Source organism: Bos indicus x Bos taurus, chromosome 8 (assembly GCF_003369695.1).
Source record: "Bos indicus x Bos taurus breed Angus x Brahman F1 hybrid chromosome 8, Bos_hybrid_MaternalHap_v2.0, whole genome shotgun sequence".
Taxonomy (NCBI): Eukaryota; Metazoa; Chordata; class Mammalia; order Artiodactyla; family Bovidae; genus Bos; species Bos indicus x Bos taurus.
This window is the reverse complement of record NC_040083.1, coordinates 94,360,656-94,366,847: the sequence shown is the minus strand read 5'-3', so window position 1 is coordinate 94,366,847 and position 6,192 is coordinate 94,360,656.

Below are 6,192 nucleotides of genomic sequence, written 5' to 3'. Positions count from 1 at the left end.
AAAGCAGAGACATTACTTTGTCAACAAAGGTCCATCTAGTCAAGGCTATGGTTTTTCCAGTGGTCATGTGTGGATGTGAGAGTTGGACTGTGAAGAAGGCTGAGTGCCAAAGAATTGATGCTTTTGAACTGTGGTGTTGGAGAAGACTCTTGAGAGTCCCTTGGACTGCAAGGAGATCCAACCAGTCCATTCTGAAGGAGATCAGCCCTGGGATTTCTTTGGAAGGAATGATGCTAAAGCTGAAACTCCAGTACTTTGGGCACCTCATGCGAAGAGTTGACTCATTGGAAAAGACTCTGATGCTGGGAGGGATTGGGGGCAGAAGGAGAAGGGGACGACAGAGGATGAGATGGCTGGATGGCATCACTGACTCGATGGATGTGAGTTTGAGTGAATTCCAGGTTTTGGTGATGGACAGGGAGGCCTGGCGGGCTGCGATTCATGGGGTCACAAAGAGTCGGACACGACTGAGTGATTGAACTGAACTGAACTGAATATTTTTAACATCTTGTGGCTTCATGCTAGAATTTTTATACTGTCTTTATAACTTTTTCACAGAAATATTAAAGCACATCTGCCTATTAGTAAAAAAAATCTCAACTTCATACCAAAAAATGGATATTCTTTCCAACAGACATAGTGAGTTTACAGAGTAAAACTGCTTGTTAGTCATTATTTACCAGGTAATTGGTTCTTGAGTGCCTTTTTTTATCACCTAGAATTAAGAAAGCTAAATCTGGGACTCAGAGTGAAAGAAGAATGCATGTTTACGGAATAAAAATATCCAAAAGCATAAAAAGTTAGATTGATTGAAGTAGGGGAAATAGGATGAAAGGAGAGGTACCCTAATATTGGTCCAGTACAATTACATTGGAGGAGAGGATGGCAAAACACTCCAGATACACTGGAGGAGGGAATGGCAAGCCACTCCAATATTCTTGTCTTGACCACCTCATGAACACTATGAAATAGCAAAAGGATACGATTCTGAAGATGAGCTCCCCTCAGGTCAGAAGGTGTCCAGTGTTTTACTGAGGAAAAGCGGAAGGGCAATTATTAGTAGCTTCAGAAAGAATGAAGCAGCTGGGCCAAAGAGGAAATGACACTAAGTTATCGATATGTCTGGTGGTGAAAGTAAAGTCCGATGCTATAAAGATTAATACTGCATAGGAATCTGGAATGTTAGGTCTATGAGTGAAGGTAAATTGAAGGTGGTCAAGCAGGAAATAGAAAGAGTGAACAGTGACATCTTAGGAATCAGTGAACTAAAATGGATGGGCTGGGAAAATTTAATTCAGATGACAATTAAATCTACCACTCTGGACAAGAATCCTTTAGAAGAAATGGAATAGCCCTCATAGTCAACAAAGAGTTTGAAATTCAGTATTTGGGTGCAGTCTCAATGACAGAATGATCTCTGTTCGTTTCAAAGGTAAACCATTGAACATCATAGTAATCCATGCCTATGCCCCAACCACTAATGCCAAAGAAGATGAAGTTGACTGGTTCTAAGAAGTCCCCCAAGACCTAGAACTAATACCAAGATAAAGATGTCCTTTTCATTATAGGGGAATGCAAAAGTAGGATGCCAAGAGATACCTGGAGTAACAGGAAAGTTTGGCCTTAAAGTACAAAATAAAGCAGGACCAAAGCTACAGAGTTTTGTCAAGAGAACACACTGGTCATGGCAAATAACCTCTTCCAACAACACAAGAGACAACTCTACATATGGATATCACCAGATTATTAATACAAAAATCAGGTTGCTTATATTCTTGCAGCCAAAGATGGAGTAGCTCTATACAGTCAACAAAAACAAGACCTGGAGCTGACTGTGACTCAGATCATGAGCTCCTTATTTCAAAATTCAGACCTAAATTTAAGAAAGTAGGGAAAACCACTAGGTCGTTCAGGTATGACCTAAATGAAAACCCTGAAGATTATTATACAGTGGAGGTGAAGAATAGATTTAAGGCATTATATCTGGTAGACAGAGTGTGTATGTAATGCATTTAGAAGCATTCCTATGAATAAAGCTAGTGGAGGTGATGGAATTTCAGCTGAGCTATTTCAAATCCTAAAGAATGATGCTGTTAAAGTGTTACATTCAAAATGCCAGCAAATTTGGAGAACTCAGAAAAACTGGAAAAGTTCAGTTTTCATTCCAATTCCAAAGAAGGGCAATACCAAAGAATGTTCAAACTACCATACAATTGTGCTCATTTTACATGTTAATAAGGTTGTGCTCAAAATCCTTCAAGCTAGGTTTCAACAGCATGTGAACCAAGAACTTCCAGATGTACAAGCTGTGTTTAGAAATGGCTGAGGAACAAGAGATCAAATTGCCAACATTCAATGGGTCATAGAGAAAGCAAGGGAATTTCAGAAAAACATCTTGTGCTTCATTGACTACATGAAAGCCTTTGACTGTGTGAATCACAACAAACTGGGAAATTCTGGAAGAGGTGGGAATACCAACCCACATTACCTGCCCCTGAGAAACCTGTATGTAGGTCAAGAAGCAACAGTTAGAACCAGACATGGAACAAAGGACTTGTTCAAAGTTGGGAAAGGAGAACAACAAGGCTGTATATTGTAACTGTGCATATTTAAATTTTATGCAGAGTACATCATGTGAAATGCTGGGCTGGGTGAATCACAAGCTGGAATTAAAATTGCCAGGAGGAATCTTATCAACCTCAGATATGCAGATAATACCAATCTAATGGCAGAAAATGAAGAACTAAAGAGCCTCTTTTGGAGAAGGCAATGGCACCCCACTCCAGTACTATTGCCTGGAAAATCCCATGGATGGAGGAGCCTGGTGGGCTGCAGTCCATAGGGTCGCTAAGAGTCGGACACAACTGAGTGACTTCACTTTCAATTTTCAGTGCCATGCATTGGAAAAGGAAATGGCAACCCATCACTGTTCTTGCCTGGAGAATCCCAGGGACGGGGGAGCCCGGTGGGCTGCCATCTATGGGGTCTCACAGAGTCGGACACGACTGAAGTGACTTAGCATCAGCAGCAGCAAAGAGCCTCTTTATGAGGATCAAAGTGGAGTGAAAAAAAACTGGCTTAAAACTCAACATTCAAAAAATGAAGCTCATGGCATCTGGTTTCATCACTTCATGGCAAATAGAAGGGTAAAAAGTAGAAGCTGTGATAGATTTTCTATTCTTGGGCTCCAAAACTATAGTTTTTCATGACTATAGTCATGAAATTTAAAAAATGCTTGCTCCTGGAAAGGAAAGCCATGACAAGCTAGACAGTGTATTAAAATCACTTGGTCAACAAAAATCATATAGTCAAAGCTGTGATTTTTCCAGTAGTCATGTATAGATGTCAGAGTAGGACCATAAAGGTTGAGTGTTGAAGAACTGATGCCTTCAAATTGTTGTGCTTTAGAAGACTCTTGCTAGTCAAGGCTATGGTTTTTTCAGTGGTCATGTATGGATGTGAGAGTTGGACTGTGAAGAAAGCTGAGCACCGAAGAATTGATGTCTTTGAACTGTGGTGTTGGAGAAGACTCTTGAGAGTCCCTTGGACTGCAAGGAGATCCAACCAGTCCATTCTGAAGGAGATCAACCTTGGGATTTCTTGGGAAGGAATGATGCTAAAGCTGAAACTCCAGTACTTTGACCACCTCATACGAAGAGTTGTCTCATTGGAAAAGACTCTGATTCTGGGAGGGATTGGGGGCAGGAGGAGAAGGGGACGACAGAGGATGAGATGGCTGGATGGCATCACTGACTCAATGGACGTGAGTCTGAGTGAACTCCGGGAGTTGGTGACGGACAGGGAGGCCTGGCGTGGTGCGATTCATGGGGTCGCAAAGAGTCGAACATGACTGAGCAACTGAACTGAACTGAGAAGACTCTTGAGAGCTCCTTAGACTGCAAGGAGATCAAACCCTAAAAGAAGTGTCAACCCTGAATATTCATTGGAAAGACTGATATTGATGCTGAAGCTCCAGTACTTTGGCCACCTAATTCAAAAAGCCAACTCATTGGAAAAAACTCTGATGCTTGGAAATATTGAGGGCAGGAGGAGAAAAGGGGTCAGAGGATGGATGATTGGATGGCATCACCAACTAATTGGAAATGAATCTGAGCAAACTTTTGAGATACTAAAGGACAGGTGGGCCTGGTGTGCTGCAGTTCATGGGGTCGCCAAGAGTCAGGCACTGCTTAGCAACTGAACAACAGCAAGCACATAAAAATGATTAGTAGCTGTTTGCATAGTTCCAAAAGTGTTAATTAAAGGCTAAATGCACCAATTACTTGAGTAAGGAGAAATGGTCTATATGTTAAGTGCCTGTGTGTTTGGTAAATGAATTAGAGCAGTTTCAGTGGATTCTGTGACCATGAACAATATTACTGGAAATGTATATGTGTGTGTCTGTGTGTGTTGAGGGAGAGAGGTGCTATTTCTGAGGAAACTTTAAAAGGAAGGGCCTGAGGCTTTAATGAAGCAAGGTATTTGGATACAGGGCACATTGTTTGTGCTCTCTGGGTGGTGGCAGTGGATGTCTCCCTGACAAATCACTTCAAGTGAGATCTGTCAAAGAATAGACCTGTTGGAAGATGTGTCTTTTTGGTCACAGTCTTTCTGTGTGTCCCCTTCCACTGGACTTAAGTGCAAGTGAAGTCACTCAGTTGTGCCTGACTCTTTGTGACCCCTTGGACAGTAGCCTGCACCACTCTCCTCCATGAAAATCCATGGGATTTTCAAGGCAAGAGTACTGGAGTGGGTTGCCATTTCGTTTTCCAGGAATCTTCCCAACCCAGGGATCGAACCCAGGTCTCTCACATTGTAGACAGACACTTTACCATCTGAGCCACCAGGGTAGTTCCACTGGACTTAAGCAGAAGCCAATTAAAATGGCACTTAAAGGTGTTTGCAATACAAGTCACAGACTTACAGATAGTATAAGAAAGAAAGAAAGTGAAGTCGCTCAGTCGTGTCCGACTCTTTGCGACCCCATGGACTGTAACCTGCCAGGCTCCTCCATCCATGGGATTCTCCAGGCAAGAGTACTGGAGTGGGTTGCCATTTCCTTCTCCAGGGGATCTTCCCAACCCAGGGATCTAACCCGGGTCTCTGGCATTGTAGGCAGACTCTTTACCATCTGAGCCACCAGGGAAAATATACAGACAGTATATTCAAGTCATATATCTGATAACATTTCATACTCAGACTAGATAAAGAATTCTCAAGCTGCAATGATAGTAAATAACCCAATTAAAAATGAGCATAACACATGAATGATGCTTTACTAAAGAGAACACAAGGGTGGCAAAACCCCAAAACAATAGTCATTAAGGAAATGTCTATGATATTATATCCCCACATACCTAACAGAATGGGTAAAATATATATAGTGACAATACCAATTGTTGATCAGGGTGGGAAGCAACTAGAACTTAAATTTGTCAAAACTGAAAAATGATAGCAACCACTCTAGAAAGCTGTTTGACAGTGTCTTATAAAATTAAATATTCATGTCGTATATCATCTAGTATGCTATCCCTTGATTTTTGCCCTAAAAAATGGCAACTTGTGTTGACACAAAAATCTGAGCATAAAAGTCTATAACAGCCTATTCATAACTACCCCAAACTGGAAAGAACTCAAATGTCTTTCAACAGGTAAATAGATAAACTGTATCAATACAATATCAGTCAATATCAATACAATGGAGTACTACTCACTTATAACAACTTTGAAGAATCTCAAAGGATTTATAATAAGTGAAAGAAGCCAGACAACAATGACTCATATGATTCCTTATATATGGCATTCTGCAAAAGGTTAAACTATAGGGATCAAAAACATATACATCTCCACCAGGATTTATGAATAGATGAAATGAGTGATTATTAACCCCCTAAAACAAGGGGGTTTTAGGGTGAGAGAAGAGTTCTATGTCTTGATCACCATGATAGTTACATGAATCTGTATATGTGTTAGAACTCAAAGAACTATAAGCTGAGAGAGACAAAATTTTTCTGCATATTTTACTGCCTGATAATTTAAAATAAAATTTTAAAAGTCACTCTATATCTCACCAAGAAAGGTATTTGTATTGTAAGAAGACTTTAGATTACTGGGCTTCATATGAATCGCAACTGTTTTTCTTTTTTTTTGGCAATTAGGCAGTCAGTAGCCACTAGTTGGGTTTACTGCTAA